At 41.5% G+C, this 18,478-nt stretch overlaps 1 protein-coding gene across 3 annotated transcripts in view; it reads left to right on the forward strand.

Annotated features, from left to right (window-relative positions):
• Positions 1 to 412: 412 nt before the first annotated feature.
• Positions 413 to 18,478, forward strand: part of ARHGAP32 (Rho GTPase activating protein 32) — a 259,327-nt gene continuing 241,261 nt past the window's right edge. For all 3 annotated transcript variants that reach the window (XM_055728664.1, XM_055728663.1, XM_055728665.1), the window contains exon 1: positions 413 to 632. The gene's annotated coding sequence lies outside the window, so the exon portion shown is untranslated. The remainder of the gene's footprint in view (positions 633 to 18,478) is intronic.

Here is an 18,478-nt window from a genome sequence, read left to right on the forward strand (position 1 = left end):
CAGCGGCTGCTGCACACCCCAGTCCCCGTCCCTCCTGCGGCCCAGCACCCCGCCCAGCGCCACCTGCCCTCACCCCTCAACAGCCCCGCTGCGGCCTCCCCCCTCGCACCGACGCGAACCCTTCCCCAGCCCGGCCGGACGCCACACCTCGGGCATCCCCCGGGGCGCACGGTGAGGCCTCCCCCTGAGCAGAGCCCAGGTGCGGTGGGCCGCCCTCGGCCCAGCCCCAGCCCCCCGCGCTCCCGCCCTTCCCGCGCAGCCCCCGCCGAGCCGAGCCCCGCCGCAGCCCCGCGGCCGCCGGTTCGCGCCCAGCCCCGGGCAGGTGGGCGGCCCTTCCCGCCGCTGCCCACCCTCCGCCCCGGCCCCGGCCCGCCCTGTCCCGGCTTCGGGGAGGAGCCAGGGAGCGGCGGCACCGCGCATGGGCCGGGGAGCCTTTCTCTGAGCCGGGGAGCGTGTGCGAGGGGGGCGTGTGCCGGCCGCGGTTCCCCCTCACCCAGCGGCGCCCGGGCCCTTCCCCGCGGCTCGTTCCCCGTCGTCTCCTCACCTGCGGCGGCGGCGGCCATGGCGGCGGGACGCGGCTGGTAGGCGGCGGTAGGGGCGCCCGGGCTCGGCCCCCGCGGTGGCGGAGCGAGGTGAGTGGCGGGGAGGGGAAGGGCTGAGGTGGGGGGGACGGGGTCCTGTCGCGATAGCGGCCCGCACGTCGCGATAGGCGGCGCCGGGGGGTGGGTGAGGGGAGGGGGCGCGCGCGGCAGCCCCGCCAGCGTTTCGGCCGTTGCCGCCAACGGAGGCGGCCGGTGCCTTTCAGCCCCGCCGTGAGGGAGCGGGGGAAAACAAACAAATAAAACGAGTCCTGGCTCTCTCTGGCGGCTTTTTTTGTTTGTATGTCCCCCCTCCCCCGCCCGCGATTACCAGCACGCGTTCCGTCGCCGTCCTCCAGGGCAGGTCTCTGAGGTGGATCGATTCGCCTTATCGCCGAAAAATCGTTTGTTGGGCAAGAAGGGATAATTAATTGGGATTTGGGCAAGAAGGGATAATTGGGATTCCAGCCTGCGTGTGCCGTTCCCCCCGCTGCTCGGGCGCGGGGAAGACCCGGCGGTGCGCTCCCTGGCCAGCCCGGCTTTGTGCTTGGCCCTCTCCTCCATTGTGCGGGCTGGCCTTTGTGGAGGGTTTCATGTGGCCTTTTTTTAATGCCTTGTTAGACCTTTTCAGGTGCAGCGAACGCCCCCGGGTTCTGCTGGGGTCGCCCGGGGTGCTCGGCCGGTGACATCTGGGCGCTGGGGAGCCGTGTGACATGGAGGGGCGCCCCACGGGCGTTCCGCACCCTGGAGGTGTTTTTTCTGGAAGACCTTGGCTAGCTTTCCCACCAGATTGCAATGGGGAGGTGAGCGAAGGGTAGCGGTGCAGGGTCTTTAGAGGAAAGATCCATTGCACATTTGGACCTCGGAGTGAGCAAGGGCTTCAGCTTGAGAAAAAGGTAAATTAACCTTTGAAACCTGCATTTATGTACTCGCTTACGTTTTTCCTTTCACAAACAATGCGTCCCATCTCTTTCTCCCCTGAGAGCCTGGCTCGTGTTGCAAACTGCTGCTCCAGACCGGACCGATGGCTGTTGAATTGTCAGAAGGTGATAGGAATGAGTAATTTGTTGTTACATCTCTGTACTTCCACACAAGATAGTACAGAAAACAGCACTTTGGACAGAGGCTCGGACAACCTTCACTGGGGATGGGCGTCCAGTTTGTTGTGTTGGTTGATACTGTCATTGGTAAGAATGCAATTTAGAGGAAGAAGGGAAAAGGCAAGAAGGTCACAGCTTAAAACATGCTATTTTGTTTCAAGAAAGAGCTATAAACCTAAAGTGCGTTATCCAAAGGTGACCGGACACTCCTCTTTGACATGGAAAAGAATGAATAAGCTTCCAAGACTCTTAAAAGAATACCTAGTTCAAGTGTTTGAGGTTTGTGCATGGGATAGATCCCATTTTCTACAGAACAGGGACAAATGTCCTGCACGCATTTATTTAGAACCATGCAGTTTCTTTCCTGCTGCACAGATGTCTTTTCTCGTTTTGCAAAATTAGATTAGCCTTGAGTGAACAATTTATTTTGACTGGTAAGTAAAATATTACATCTTTCTCATGATAAAAGAGCAATCAAAGAGTGCATGTGCTTGGACTGATTTATTTTAACGGAACTTATCTGAGGTTGCTTGTGCTGTACCAGGGTGTGTACCCTTGTGTAGCTGATGGTTTTGTAATGTTTGAATGTATAGGAGCTATCTGGAAGAATCAAAATTTTATTCCTTTGAGGGCATATAGTGATTGACATGATGAAGGGGCAGGGGCGAATGGCATGAGTCTGGCAACATACGTTCTGTAAAACTGATTATTTGGGGAAACAACGGAACTACTAGTGTTAATGTGGTATTAATACGGTGCATAATGTACGGAAATATTAGTTCATTGCCAGAAGCAAATTATTGTTCAATCTTTCAGCTTGGGGTCTTAATCTTGGATTTGTTTGTTTAAAGTATATTTATCAAGTTTTTTAAGAAACAAAGAGCATCTGAGGTAGGCCAGCAGAAGTACTGCTGGGTAATTATTTTACTTTTTAGGTTTTGTGTACGGTTTGCAGCTGGATGGTGCAGTGTTTTTGTGCCACTTGGTGATGGGTTGTGAAATATCAGTGTCCCAGTTCTTAGTACTCTATTTTTCTGTAATGCAAAGTGAGGGAAGTGATGATGTCGCTGAATTGAAGGGGGAAGGTTTGCAGTGGTGACATACTGGTTGGGGAGAAGATCCCAGAGGGAGTGGAGGACATCTAACAGAAAGGGAAATAGTGCTACTTTAGCCATTTTCCCCTGGGCTTCTGTTTCTTTTGTGAACTTCTGAAAAGGAAATGTCATTTTGCTGTTTGAATGCATTGTTTTGCATGAAGTGTCAGACCACATTACGAGGATGATTCCAGTCAACTTCCCCCATTTCAAAACAAACACGTCAAATATTGTAATACATTTATACAAAAGTTCAGTGTTTTGCAGGAACCGAGTATACATATTTACAAAAATAAATTATGTTTTTCATACTTTATTGTGGCTAGAAGATTTTGTATAGGAGAGAAAAATTGGTATGGGTTCCCTTGGCTTTTACGTCCTTCTTTCCACAAATGAGAGGAACACGTTGGCCTCTTCGTGAACTGGGGGATTATTTTCATTTGTGCTTCCTCTCAAAATATTCTTATCCGTGCAGTAGTTGTATCTGATTCCAGTGGCTGCGACCATGGCAAGTGCTATTGTTTCACAGTTGTTGGCTCGATACCATTTTGGCTGAGCCCAGGGTGAGGGCAGAAAGGGAAGAAGATATAAAGAGACGTAGGTAGATTTGTAAATTATACTTGCAAAAACCTGGACTAATTGCTCTCGTGGGACTGTAAGTATGGGTGGCTTCTGGCAGGTGCAGCGTGTGCAGGTGCGGGGCCAGTTCCCTCTCCCAGCTGTGCTCTTGAACTGCAGCTTCTAAGGTTTCAGCCTTTAGTGGGTTGCAGCAGCGCATTTTGTACCAGCAGAGTCTGTGAGCTTGTTGGTGAGGGGCTGGACATGGTAGGTCCGAGCTGAGAAGGGTCTTGACAAACCCATTCTCCTCCACAGGACTTGGGCAAGAATTTGAACTTGAATGTGAGCACGGATTTGATGTCTGTGCCTACAACAGTGAAAGTTGTTCAGATTCACTGTTTGGGTCTGGTAGCTGCCCTCGGGGTGTCTAATACCATGATATGAAAGAAACAAATTGAAGTGTTTATCAACTTCTAAAGTCCACAAGTGTTTTCCTTGGAAAAATAAGTCAATTTGGCATCTGGGGTGAAGCAGGTCAACAAGTCTGGTCAGCATGTGGATTTTCACAGTGATTTCTATTCTTATGCTAATCCTTTGAGCAGGCTGGCTGTGTGCTGTTAGCCAATGCGAGAGAAGGGATGTGCATACTGAGGACGCTAAAGGGAAGCCATTTTTTTGTAGTTATTGTTATGCAGATTAGGTCTTCCAGCCAACTAGCATTTGGAGAATCGCATAACCTGAGGATATAATGCTGCAGGTCAGCAGTCATTTAGCAATTCTCAGCCGGTTTGGTTGAAACTTTCTTTTCAACTTTAATTCTGTGGGGGTTTTGTTTTGTTTTAAATCCATGTTGTAGCTGCAAACAAATTGTTTGGTGCTGAACAATTAAAGTTGGAAAACCTAAATTTTCAATTTTTAACTATTGTGTTGGGTAAAAAGTGTAGGAAGGCAGCAAAGCTGTCACTCCACTGATACAGCTATGAGCTGCTCATTTGAATCCTACTTTTACTTCTGTTGGTGACTTGCTATGTTTCTCGCACACCGTTTTTCTGCATTGCCTCGATTTCTGCTCTGTAAAACACTTTATAGATTAAGCAGTCTGTGTGTGTATGTTCCTAGGTGTGTATGCACGCCAGTTGAAACCATGTAAAATATGTAAATCTTACTCAGAAGACTTTATTTCTTTGCTGTATATTTGTTTCCTAGAGATTGTTTTAGAAAAAGGAAGTAATGAAGTAATGGAAGAGTCTGAAAGAAGCGCTGCAAGTTAGTGTATTGTTGCATATAATATATGCTGCAACTCTACGTGGTTTCCCTGCCGTAACGATTCTGGCTAACATCCTTGGGGGCTTCTGCAGTACGATTTACTAGGCTGGGGCCGTTGTTGAGCATGTTAAGAAGCCTTTGTGTGTTTTATTTAAGTGGTGTTTTGTGTTGCTGGAGTCTATATATACTTGAGTAGATCACCTTATTACATTTGTGTGTATGTGGTGTTAGGTTCTTCGGCAGCGTGCAAAATAATTAAAAACCTGCCCTTTAAACTATTTAGTAAATTGGATTTGCTTTACCAGCAGTGGGACAGGAAGTTAATCGTATTTAAGCTGATGTTGACTTTTCCAATCTGATTTTCCCTGGGAAGAAACTTTACTAGCTAGTTGTTAAATGCACAGTTAATTAGCTACTGATTGTTTAAGCTGATAAACCAATGCTACCAGGTTTACTGTAATCAGTTTGGTAAATGTGCCATGTATATGCTTCCTTATGTTATTGTCTTGCTTTTTGATTAAACACAATATTAACTATCATTATACTAATTATGTGAATACATTTAGATGGTATTGTCAAGTGATGACTATGACATCTGACTGTTATTACTCGCTGGATGTTCGTTTGCTCTGTGCTTAGTGACATGGGTGTAGTTCTGGGGTTCGTAGTGTTATCTGTGAATCTTGTAACAGGTGAGAATATGGCTCAGTGGCTCCTGTCTTTTAACTGGTGGTTTAGAAAAGGAAGTACCCCTAAATCTCCACCTTTTAAAATCATTGTTTTAAGAACCTTTATTTTCTTTTAGTCTTGTTTCTGCAGCTGAGTTGCAACATTTTGAGCATGTCCTGTTGATGTGGCTTGAAGTCAGGAGTTGAAGCAATAGTTCAGCCTAAACTACTGCTCAATGAATCATTCATCCTCTTGTCATCTCAGTTGCTGATGAAGAAGCTGCAGTTGCTGCTCCTCCGTTCCCTTCATGGTGTGCCCAGTGCTTTTGCTTGTCCACATCTCAGCCTATGGTGTTTGTGGGTCGAAAGCATTGATTTTTGTATCCATCGTAACTTTTTAAGAATCGGAGAAAGTGGTGTTTCCGCAGTTAATTCATTAAACCAGGACCACAAGAAGTTTGGAGCCTGGCATCCTATGGATTTCATGGTCAAATTAAATGTTTAAATATCCCTGAGGTTGTTTGTTGGATGGAGGAACACTTGGTCAGCCACAGCCTGAGTTTACAGCCTTAGATCTCCAGGTAGTGGATCTGTAACATAAGGGTCAGGTGATGCTAAGCGCTGTTCTGTCACAGCAAATTGTGCTTGTGGGTGCTAGTCTACTTTTTAAGAGGCTTTATGCTAGTTGAGCAAGTTGTCAGTCCTGTGTTACTTTAATTTTGTCTCGCTCCATCTTTTCTACCTTACAACAAGCCCAAAGTCACAAACAGGTGGAAATTTTTTACAGAAGAAGTTTGCTCATGTGACATCACATGCTGTGTTTCAAATTGACGTCAGTGGGTAGTTCAGCAGTACGCGGACGTAGTAGTGGTCCCCCAGCCATGGCCCCAAAATCCAGTTGTAGAGAAGAATGATGCCGATTTCATTACTACTGGTAACTTACTTTTAAGATACAAGTATGAAAGGTGGTATTCTAAAAGCTTTGTTGTCACTTACTGGCAGATTGAGGTAATCTGTTTTGCTAAAAATAACTTTGATGGCAAGGTGTTAGGTTCTTACAGGTGGTTTGAAAATTCTTGCTTCTTTAAGAAAATAGCGTATAATCCTCTGTGTATTTTGTTATCTGAGACTTCTATCACTGACGAAACAAATGTCTATTAAAATGGCAAAGGTAAGATTTCTGTGGGGGTTTTTTTGGTTTGTTTTTGGTTTTTTTTTTTTTTTAATATTTATTTCAGTAACAGTGTTTCCTGGCATTTGGGAGGTGACCTTTTGTCTCAGTACTCGGAATGGTCAAGGTGCATGTGAGGGCTATGGGGGAAATGACAAGATATGGTGCTTGGTGTTTTGAAAGCAGTTTGGTGGCTTTTTTTGGTGCCAGTGTGAAAACTAGTTTTCCAAATCCAAATGTAACAATTTGGATGTATTCTTACTGACTTCACTAGGAGCATAAGCATGGCTATTATGAAGAAGAATGTAGCTGGACAACCCCTGTTTGAGGATAATTTTAATTATGGCAAGAGCCTTTGAATATTTGCTGTTATTTACCCTTTTACTCCTTGTTATGATTCATGAATGTCTTCATTAGATTTCATAATAGCCAGTCAGTGTACTGATTGATACCTTTTGTGTTGTGTGTTTTACGAGAAGTATTTCTAGAGTCAGCTCCCACCTGCTAGGAGCAATCAGTCTTTTAAAAGGGTAATTTCAGTATTTTTTTCAATTTATTTTTAATTCAAAAAGCCTGTTATCCTGCTCAATAATGCACCTTGCTATTTTTTCTACCAGATTTAAATAGCAGCTGATACAATCTGATAGAATCTTTACAAATTTTATTAACCATTTCCATATCAGCTTTTGATGGAATATGAATATATTTTAGTAGTTGGTTTCCATAGCTTGCCCATGTGATCATCATAGTCTCATCCCTTACACTCTGGCTGGGATGTAAACCATAAAAATTGCTGTTTGGGTATCATTGTTTATTTGCAGTACATGTATGTGTCAGTGTATTATTTTAAAAATTGCTGACAGGTGGCACTTTTGCACTAAAATGTAAAATGTGTACAATTTTATTATAAAACTCACAAATAAATGAGCAATAGCTATAAATATTACATTCAGATAAAAGGAAAAAAATTCTTTTATACAGTCTTTATACGAAAGTGTGTTGATCCTTCCTCGCTTCTGTGTATCTGTGGAAGTGTAATATGTTTGCTAGAAGTTGATTCAGTAAGCAGTAGTTTATTTCAGAAAAAGTTCTGATAATTTATTCTTGGAAGTGTAAATGAGATTCCATAGTCCTTCAGCTGAATGATGCACAAGGCAAGCTTCAGCTGTAAAGTTCAGTCAGTGGTAACTGCTGCAGCCTGTTTCATTGAAGAAACAGGAACAAAAGTTTGTTTGTAACTACTCTGGAACTGAGAACAAAGGCTGCGGGGACCTTTGAACCTCTGTGGCTGTGCATCTGAAGGAGGAATTGTTCAAGAATGGGAAAAACTGCCAGAAGACCAGAGATCTGCTTTTCCCTACATCTTTCTACAGCAATGTTCAACAACCACATTTAAAGTAAGAAAAAAAAAAAAAGTTAGTTAATTGGAAGACTTCCTTACTTGTTCTTCCCACCAAGCTCTGATTTGATAATCAAGTATGCAGGAGTGGTTAGTCTATCACTTTTTTTTTTTTTTCCCCCACTGAGTAAGCTTCAAGCAAATGAGTGTGTGTGCTTTTTGTCTTTTTTTTTTTTTTCTCTTTAAAGAAATCTTAATGATTGATTACATCCTTAAACATTCTGTTCTCTCTCAAATGTTCTGTGCAAATCATTCTGGCCTATGAAGCCATTTGTTTCCCCTGCTTCTTGGTGGTGTTCTGACTTCACAATTATTTTTCATTCTGTGATAGCTGGTCTCTGGGAAGATGGGAGGGAATAATCAGTGCTCTGAAGAAATTGTTTCTTTTCTGCAAAATATGTTGACTGGCACGTTGAGGGTTACAGTCTCCGGTGGATTGTCCAGCATGAAGGTTCTGCTTCAGGCAGCAATTTGTGCCTTATCATTCACCTTCATGAATTTTACAAGGCTTAAAGATAGGATGGGCTGTACTGAAAGAACATACTCTCTAAATTGCTTCATGAGGAGGGAGAGAAACCACAGTATTGAGTGTTTATTATTTTTCCTTCAGTAATGAACATAACACACCAGCTGGAAAAAACACAGTTGTTCATTTATATTTCTCAGCCTGTACATGCAACTTGTAAGTGTGTTCAGGCATGCATGTAATGTTCATGTCTGACAGACGGGAAAGGCTGGGGGTTGCCCCACATAGTCCCTCAGGAATTGGATCAGGTCTGCCTTGCAACCTGTGACTCCTGAGAAAGCTGGCAGGAGGTCAGCGCCATTGAAGCAGGGGCACGGTACGAGTTCTGGCATCTGGTGTTCTACTGCTGGGCTTTGTTCAGTCACTGTCAGAGAAGGTGGTCATCGCGTCGGTCGGCAGAGACGTGATGTTCAGGTGGCTGCAGCCAGCTTGGCCTCACAGAGCATCACTTGGGGTATTCTTTTGGTCCCCAGTCTCAGAAGAGCACAGAAGAAACTGAAAAAGCTCTAGATACCAGAAAACAGAGTAGCAATCAGGCATGGTTTAGTTGACAGATAAGTATTTCCTCTCACTGTTGGAGGGGAAAACAGTCCATTTCTTTTTTTGGAGTGTTAAATTGTTAGGGGTCTTCAATCCCTTTCCCCCCCATTTTTTCCTAAGGGGTGCACGCATGACAGGGTGACCAGCAGGTAAAGTTTATGTAGACTGTTTGTGTTGTACGTTCAGCCTGCCTTTTCAGCGTGCCCAGACGACAGTGTATCTCAAATGGCTCCTCTTGCTCCTTAAAACTGTTGTCCTCTTTCTAACTTTTGGCTGCAGTCTCTGTGAAATTAGGCTGTGTTACAGGGAAATTCAGCTTTCAGTCTTCCAGGCAGTATGTAAACCTGGCTCCCAAGAGCATGAGAAAACTATGGTGGTTGCCCTTGTATTTCTGAAGTTCTTTACAGTGTACTCGTTGGTTGTCACCGTGCTTTTTGCTTCATCCACTGTTAAGATGTACAACAGCTTGAAATCCGCGAGTGACCTATCATTTTTTAAAAAGATTTCACCATAGGAAGTATTCTTTACCTAATATTTTCAGTCATCCATACACAGAGCAATTGCAAATTGCATAAGGAAGCCAATACATTTGGCTATTTAGTTATGTAGCCATATTGTATTAATTCAGGAAGAATTTAGCTGTCTAGAGTACAGCATAGTAGCTTTCTGAGCATTTTCACCTAGATTACAAGAAAACTTTTCCTTGATTGCATAATTTGCTATAGGTACCTTTGCATTTCTTGTTGGTCAAATACTGAGTTTAAAAATTAAATTGCAGTTAACTTCTAAGATTAAAATTGGGAATGAAAACATATAGATTAGTGTTTTAGAAAACTTAATGTGTCAGTTCTTATAGCTAGAAAACATGTGTGTGGAGGAGGGATGCCATATGGCTGCTAAATATAACACAACTTTCTCCTGAAAGCAGTCTAAAAAGTACAGAAGTTCACAATCTGGTATCTGTGTTTTTAATAAGAATGTGCTGCAGATTTTAAGAATCTTAGGAGTGCAAACTAAGGTAATGGGAATAGAGCCAACAAGTAATCCAATAAAATTTAAGTATTTCCTGTAAAGAGATGACACTGGCTGACACACTGGAAAGATGGTCATCATCTTGCAGATACTGGACCCTTTGTTAGCAATTTCTTTAAAGTGTAAGGGCAGTGGTAGCTGTCCAGGTTACGTCAGTTTTCAGTGCTCCCTACCCTCTAGGTCCAACAGCTTGTATTCTTGTTTTCTTTAAATATTTGCACTGGTACATCCTGGTGCTGGGATGCTGGGGAACTCTTATCTTCTGCTGTAACTGTCTGAATCAGGAAAATGTGCTTGTGGTGGCAAGACTTGGGAGTAGTTATTCTGGAAATTTTTTAAATTACTTTGTTAAGTATTTGTTAATACTACTCACTTTTTGTGGTTTTGTGGAGATGCTGCCAAAATGCAGATGATTCCACGTTTTAAGAATACAAATATAATTGAAATATAGTATCATTTCTAGTAAATGATTTACAGTGTGTGTGTGTGTGTGTGTGCATTTGAAGGGAGTGAAAATTAGTGATACCCTGTGCGGCATAGTATTTCTACATAGATTCCAGTAATGGACATTTTTGTGAAATACTTGGCCATGTAGATTAGTAATCTTTCTGATGAGGAAAGCCCATGAGGAACACAGAGCTCCAAAATGACTGTGACTTCCCCCGCCCCCCCCCGCCCCCCCCCCCCAAAAAAAAAAAAAAAAAAAAAATTATCCACCATGCCATGCTGTCACTCTCCTCTTTTTGAGTGGAAACATCCAAAATAGGTATTGAATTTCTGATTTAGCAAAACATTTTAGAGTATGTCTGATGTGAGCATGTGAGTAATCCTAGGGCTCTGCATGGGATAAAAGGCATTGCTGAACGGAGGCAGAAATATCTGATAGGAAAAGCTTATCCTGGAAAATAATCAGAAGAGAAACTATATTGGTTATATTCCTTAAGGCCTTTAAAATATTTCAAAGGGATGAGTATAGATTTACTGATGGGGTTTTGGTGACTAAAAATGCAGTTATGCAAATTGCAGCTTGTTGGGGCAGGGAGAATTAATTTATGTACTTGAGCACATGTGCTATTTCACTGTTTTCTCTATGAAGTTGAATTATAGACAACAAGAATGTACTTTGTTGTTCTTTAATAATAAATAACAGCATAGCAGTTTTGATCTTCAAAGCACTGCTCAGACCTTAATTAATCTTCATAATAGTCCTTTGAGAGACTTAAACTTAAAAATATTCCCTACCCTTTTGGACAAGGAACTCCTTAACATGGACACGTTAGAGGATTTGCTAAGGGCCATGTTGTCAGTGACTGCTGGGACAGTTGCTCAGAAATTCCTGGCCCTGCGTGCTTTGGTTAGTTCTCGAGGCTGTGTTGCTTCTCGTTTATGCATTAAAATTTCTAAAAATGTGCATACTTAAAGAAAGGTAGTTCTAAATTCTTTGTGTAGTTTCAGATTTTCAACCTGTATAATGTGTAAGTGTTAACTTATACATACGCATGTTGGAATTTCCCTTTTGAATATTCCTCTAGGTGCAAAGTGCTAAAGGTTTGTGTGTGTGTGCGCGCCTCTGAGAGTGGTGTGTGGGAGCAGGTATGCAAAATTGCACATCAGAAAACCTGGGTCACAGCTTTTGTGTTAGAGGCGGCAAATAAAAGCATATGACTTTACAGTCTATAGAACACACAATAAATAGATAGAAAGTGTCTCTCTGTCTGCCTTTATTCCTAATTCTTTATAAGATTTAAAATAAGGAGAAGAGGAGGAATTTATGTAGATGTTTGATTTTCAAGGTTTTTCGTAGATAATTGTTGATTTAAGTTCTAAAACAAGTTTAGAGAGTACATTCCTGTCTGAAAACCTGTAGCCTTCGTTTGGAGAATAAAATAAAAGTGGCAAGATAAAACTGAGACTGTTCAACTCATCTGGGAAAACGGTTCAGCAGGAGGTGTAATCTAAAGGTGACGATCTCTAAACAACCCACTGTGAGCAGAGTCTGGAGAACAGCGAAGCTTTGTGAATCGTGCATTTTTCTCACAAACAATAGGAGTATTCATTAATAAATATAACTATGTGAACTTGTTACTGCTGAAGATAAGGGACTCAAAATGCTAGCTGTCACGAGAAACTCATCGATACATCACAGCATTCACGTCTGTGTTAGATTCTGACATAACAGACCCAAGGTCAAAGTGTTTAATACTCTTGGTAAACTCAAAATAGTTGTTCACCAACAGGGATGATTCAAAATAATGAGTAGCCCCTGACAGGTGTGTTTATAACAGACTCCATCTTTGGTGTAAGGTGTTGTAACTTCTGCTGGAGATTGCACCGATTTGCATGAGGAATGAACGTGGAATAGCTTGCAAAGTAGAAAACTGACAACCCGTTAAACAGGTTTGAAGAATTCTTCAGTACGAACAGCTAAGTCAGCAGAGTCCTGTAACTAATGCCAGAAAACCTTGTTATACTTAACCTGGTGACCTTGTCATCTCAGAAGAACTTGCTGACAGCATGGTGCTTACAGCTTTGTTTGGGTGAAGGTCTTTTCAGCATTCCCTGCTGTGGTTTAAAAGTTCCTAATTGTTTGGTACATGCATTCAGAGGAGAAATCTGTGAAGCGATTTAAATGTCTGTCTTTAATTTGTTAGAAATGCAGTGACTTGGGCTGACTCAGGGGACAATATGAATACTGTGATTTGTTTTGAATACAAAATGTGAATAAAATGTCCATTTGGGAAAGTTGTTAGAAGTTTTTGGAGTTCTGAACTGTCTAGTCTAGTGTTACGTACAAAATACTGTAGAGATTTGCATTAGCAAAATTTTGCAAGTAACGTGTTTTCCTATGCTGGGCTTAGGCATTCTGTTCTCTTGCATTTTTGATACATGAGAGCAGTAAATCTTGATTTGAAAGAGGGCAGAACATTTCCAAGTCAGGGAACTGCAGCCCTATAACCTATACAATGTGTGAAGAATAAAACCTATAGGTCTCCCTGCTATGAATTGTGTTACTGGGCTTCTGGAAGCTACTCAAGTGTTCAGAGTGAAAAATTGGACATCAACAAACGAGTCAGTAAGTGTATTGTAATTTCTTAGGTACTTTGGCAATAAGGAAAGGTATCGGTAATTCAGTAACCACATGATTCTGGACCATCTGTGTCTGATAATCTGATAACTGATATGTGAGATCCAATGGGATAAGCTTTCAGAGAGGCAGAGATCTGATGCCTTTCTGAAGGATACACTGCAAAAATGCTCCTGGTTAAAAATAACACTGGGGTGTATGAACTTGGATACCTTTCACGAGTTTTTCATGCTACTTTTACAAATATACAAATATATTACGTGAAGTGAAAAAAGTGAAAACAACATACAGGAAAGGTTTGTTATGTGTTTTGAGGTTGGTGTTTTGTTTGGTTTTTTTTTTAATGCCTGGAATTAGTTTCTGGGCCTCAGTGTGTGCATACGCGTGTGGTGCTCCTACATACCCTGACAGAGGGCTTTTTTCCCCTTCCTGGAAGGCCTCCTTCGTGCTGCATCTAGCAAACTTCTTTGAGAGTGGAGACACTATAGTATCTTCTTGAAACAAAGTAAAGTCTCATCCCTAATTAGCATTATGAGCGTTACTGATAGTTTACCTATCCATAAGGACATTTGGAAGTTAAGATAGTGGGATTTGACATGTTAATGCATGGGCATGGATAGATGAGTTAAAGTATTAGCTTTTAAGTCTTTTAATTCTTGCCTGAAATTTGCTGGCAAGTTGCTAGACAAAGTGCTGTTTGAGGGACTAGACAGTAACTGTGTATGAAGGATAGATCTGAAGGATCTTGCTGTTATATTTAATTTTCCAAAATAACATCATAGTCAATTGGTTCTCTTCCCAAATGTTGCATATTCTAAATCCGACTAGTCTATGTGGTGTTCAGAGACTAACCCTTCCTTTTGGACCAACAGACCTTGTAAAACACATGAAAGCAATGCTTGGATTATTTTTTTTCCAGTTGGTTTAGCAGGCCTCAGTTCAGCAAGTCTAATAAATCAATAACTCCTAAGAACTCAGGTTGTTCTTGTCAGTTAAGACAGTGGCAAAAAAAACCCACCACCCAAATCAATTTTGTTTTTAAGTGGGGGTAGTATGTCAGTTCAGTAAGTGTGCAGTCTAGCTCGGCATCTGTCAGTGGCACTAGTTTCTTTGCCCTCGGGCATTGTGGGCTGATTTGCCTGACCTTTGAAAGGATTAATGTTTGAACACCGTGTGAATTTTCTTGGTATTGCTGCTTAAAGTAAGATAGTTTCCATTTGTGCGGGGAAATATGGATGACACGTAGCTTTAGAGAATGCTTTTTGAAAGGTGATTTGTTAAGGTTGTTTGCTGACTGACATATGGTATGACATACGGTGCTGTTTACCACCTCTGTGTCTGAATTTACAGGGAAATTATTTTCTTCTTTTGAACATTTAACTCTATTAAGTACTTGTATACATCTTCCAGCATTGCCCTGGCCAAACTGATTTACACTTTCCTTTTCTTCTGTTTGTCCCACCTTTTTGTGACTGTTTGTTTCCTTCTTTTTTATGTTATAAAGAGATTTTAATGTTTCAGGGGCTGAAGGTCTCAGTAGCAACTAGCACTTGAAAATCTCTCTCAACTTTTTACCTGCAGCCTTCAAGCTGTTAGGTTTCTCTTACCCTCCTAGGAGATGGAAATGCATGCCAGGTCAACTACTGGGCTGGAAAAATTGCTCTCTAGTAAAATCTAGTGTAAAATTTTCTTTCAAAGTCCTAGTTCTCCTCTGAAATAACAAACTTTTGAAACAGTAATTAGTGAGTGAGGATGAAGAAATTATGTCAGAGGTGCCATAGTTTTGTTGAAAACCTGATTTGTAGTGGAAGGGTGTGTGTGGGGAAATAACATGGAACATACTGTTATCTTAAACCTGGGCGAAAGTAGCTTTAAGATGGAGTTTCTGGAAGAGTACATCATGCCTTTCAGCACTGGTGGAAGATGTTGAAATGAAAAGACTTTAGAGGGAGAAAAAATGCGCTGGACTTTTCCAGGCATGACTCCTGATACCGTGGACGTTGCTGTTGGATTTGCTGTCTTCCAGGTGGACCTGTGTAGGGATTGCAATGAGCATTCTGTTTATTTGTGTTATTAATGCTTTTTCAACAAATACTTGTATTCCCCATAAGCATATGTATAACTGCAGATCTTAAAAATTTGAAGTGAAACAAATGCTCAAGTGTAGATTTATATAAAAGAGAAATGAAAAAAACCCTTGAAATATGCAGGGGGGGGCCATGTAGAATGGCTTGCCTTTTCTAAGCTTGTTTGCATCTTTCTAACTTATATTAGTCTCATTCGTCTAGCAGATGCTGCAATTTTACAGAAAGAAAAATTGTGAATGTATACAAACAGTGAGAATTTTTCTTCTGCTCTGATTCTACTTTCATCTTCTCCAGTCTCATTGGGAACAGTCTGATTGAAATGTGGATATACATCCCCATTAAATAAAACAGCGTGTCAGAATTTCTTGCTGTCTGTCCCACTTCTCTCAATGACAATCAGTCACCTTGTGAATGAACATTCACGTAGAGAGAAAGCAATAAATGTTTCTCCTCCCCCATTCTTCCTCTCTGCTATACTGCCTTTTTCTTTCCTTTTTTTCCAAGTTACTAAGGAAATGGTGTTAAAAGTTTTAAGCAATAAATTTGTATAGACTACTACATTTGCTGCTTAAATGTATAGGTGGTAGAAAAATGTGCAGTGAATGTTCAGCCTCTACCAGTTTCCTGTGTTTTCACTCTATCCCAGATATATGGCTGGATAATCTCCTTCCAGGATGCTAAATGTTGGTATTTGTAATGTATTTAGTGCAAATGATAAGAAGCATGTAAAGGAAAGGGGTTTTTACTGAGGTTATTAAGTTCTTTGTGGTGTGAAGTTCTTTCACGCAACAGAGAAAAATATTGTCAATTTATATGAAGCTTTATGAAGATTAAGAGATTCAAAACTCAAAAATCTACGTGGACTTGCCATTAATAAATTTGTTTCTTAAAACTAGTTTTTAGAACATGGAGAAGTGGTTGAGTATGTCAGAACTGCAGGATAGTGCAAGATAGGGAGGCAATCTGGGTGACTAGTCTGAATCTTAAAATGTAGACTTAAAGAGGCTTTCTTCACTATATAAAATGGCCTTGTGAAAGTGTTTAATGAGGGTTGGTTTTGGTTACAAAGGCCAAATAAGCTTTAAATGTAAACACAACTGCATGCCTTCTGGGGGAGACATAAAGCAACACTTTTTTTTTTTTTTTTCTTCCCCTCCTCTCCCGCTAGAACTTTGTGCTTCCCCGATTTTGCTAAATGACACCACTTTGATCGTATTCAGGAGAATAGTTAGTGTTCTGAAGTAAATTTCATTGTGTATCAACATGCACATTGAATGTGATGTGATTTAAAAACCTGGTGCCATAGTAAAATAAACTGTGCATGGTGTCAAGGCTTTTACTGCCTGGAGGACTGTTACAAAATCATCGGTTTGGTAGTCTCTTCCTTTTCCTATATGTGGTAGGATAAAAGACGTTCTTTACAAGATCTTAGAATTTAGTGGAGGTGGAAAACTACACACCAGGTGGGGTATCAGTGCCTTGTGATGGCAGCTCAGCCATTCTACAAGAGGGATAGCACAGGAAGCGGAACAGCCACCTGCCAGTGGCCATAAGGGCTGTGTGAACCCTGCTCAGAGTTTGTTGAAACAACTTCTTTGTGATGTAAATGTTACTTGGACTCTGCTAACCCTCTGTAGTGAGTTCCACCTCTGGGATGCTTTCTCCAGAGGTCAGCAACATGGTCATTAAAACACCTAGGTTCAGGTCTGCAAGTGCCGAAAATCGCTTTCCGTTGGGGTATGCTCATCAAGGGGAGGTGATTCCATCAAGGCTCTGACTGTCTTCAAAGAAATGGACAAGTCAGTTTAAGGTGTCACTTTATTAAAGCAGAAGAGTCAGCAGAAAGGAAACGTATTTGAGCCTCATCAGATCCAGTTCCAGTTGGTACTTTCTGGCAAACCCAGATTTACCAGTTGCAGCCTGCCATGCCGGACAGTGAACAGGGGCAGCTGGGGTACGGCTGCTCTCCTGGGTCTGCAGTGTCTGTTACCCCAGTACCCAGTGCCTACCAGTGGGACCGTTGTATTCCACGTGGCTGTGGTGAGACTTGATATTTCAGCCCTGAATCTCTCTGTGGCTGCCTTTCGTTCATTGCCGTTACATTTCTTAGAGGTATTTATCAAATCTGTGTCTTTTACTGATGTGTGGCAGAGGTGTCTCATTAATTTCACTGAATATCTTTCTTTGTCAAACTGCAAAGAGTATACCTCGGAATAGGCTAATTTTCTTTAGCAGAACCTGAAGGTTGAATTTGAACTTTGAATTTCTAATGTTGTGGAAAATAAACCTTTATTACGGTTAAAAAGTAGTTGTCAAATTATTATTGTTTTTTAATTTGAAATTATTTATTTATTTAGCCTGTGTTATTAGAACCTTTTTTAAGTTGCTTTTTTCTTTTTTCTTCCTAATGTAGAAGAGGGAGATTAAATAGCCATGTTTTGGAAATGGGGATAAATCTCTCTGAAGTAGCTTTAATAAACCTTGCTTCGTTGTTGTGATGTCCATCCTTTGGAGGAAGTGTTGACAGAGCAGTTAAAGTTTTCACCTCCTTTGATGTATGAGGGTTTGACATCTCTTCAAAATCACCGTTGCTTTAAATAGCCCCAAATACTACTTTGAAGCAAGATGAGCAGGAAAAGCGAATGACTGATGAGACAAATTTGCTTAAGAACATCCCATTTAGCCAAAAGATAAAACTTGTTTTCATCTAGCGTTCCTAATTTATAGTAAGACTGATCAACAGAAGACCCACGCAAAGTGTTTCTGTATGCATGCTCCGAACCAGCTTCTGATCAAATAAATCACATGCCTGTGGCTGTGTTTTTGTAATAAAGTTACTGATGTAAATTTCTAAAGCACTTTTGTTGAAACAGTATTATAACAATTAATTTTTTTTTTTTTTTAAAAGGGCTGTTACATTATAATGTCAGCTTTGGGGGGCATATTGACAGAGCGGAAGGGGATGTTTGCTGTTTTATTTTCCAAACTGCGCTCAAAGGAGAGCTTGAAGATAGGACAAGTATTGTCACCTGGTCTCTTCCGGTATTTTAGTGAGTGCATGACACCGTGTTTCAAGCCTAGCCATGGTAATAGTTTGGATCTGGGAAACGACCTAGAAGTTGCTGGTTTCTTTCTCATGACCTAGGTATAATCTAAGTGGGATATATGCGTATATAAAGTACATATATTTTTCATGAACTTGAGTGATCAACCAAAAACAGTGTGAAACACGTCCTTGATTCCTTATATGCTTTGGATATGCCTTACTTGTGACGATAATTGTGAAAACACTTGCATATTAATTTGCTGCCTCCTACTTACTTTAAGTAAGCATATGGCTGGCATGTTCCAGAATGGTTTTCTGGGTCACTGAA

This window comes from Falco cherrug, chromosome 17 (genome assembly GCF_023634085.1).
Source record: "Falco cherrug isolate bFalChe1 chromosome 17, bFalChe1.pri, whole genome shotgun sequence".
Lineage (NCBI taxonomy): Eukaryota > Metazoa > Chordata > Aves > Falconiformes > Falconidae > Falco > Falco cherrug.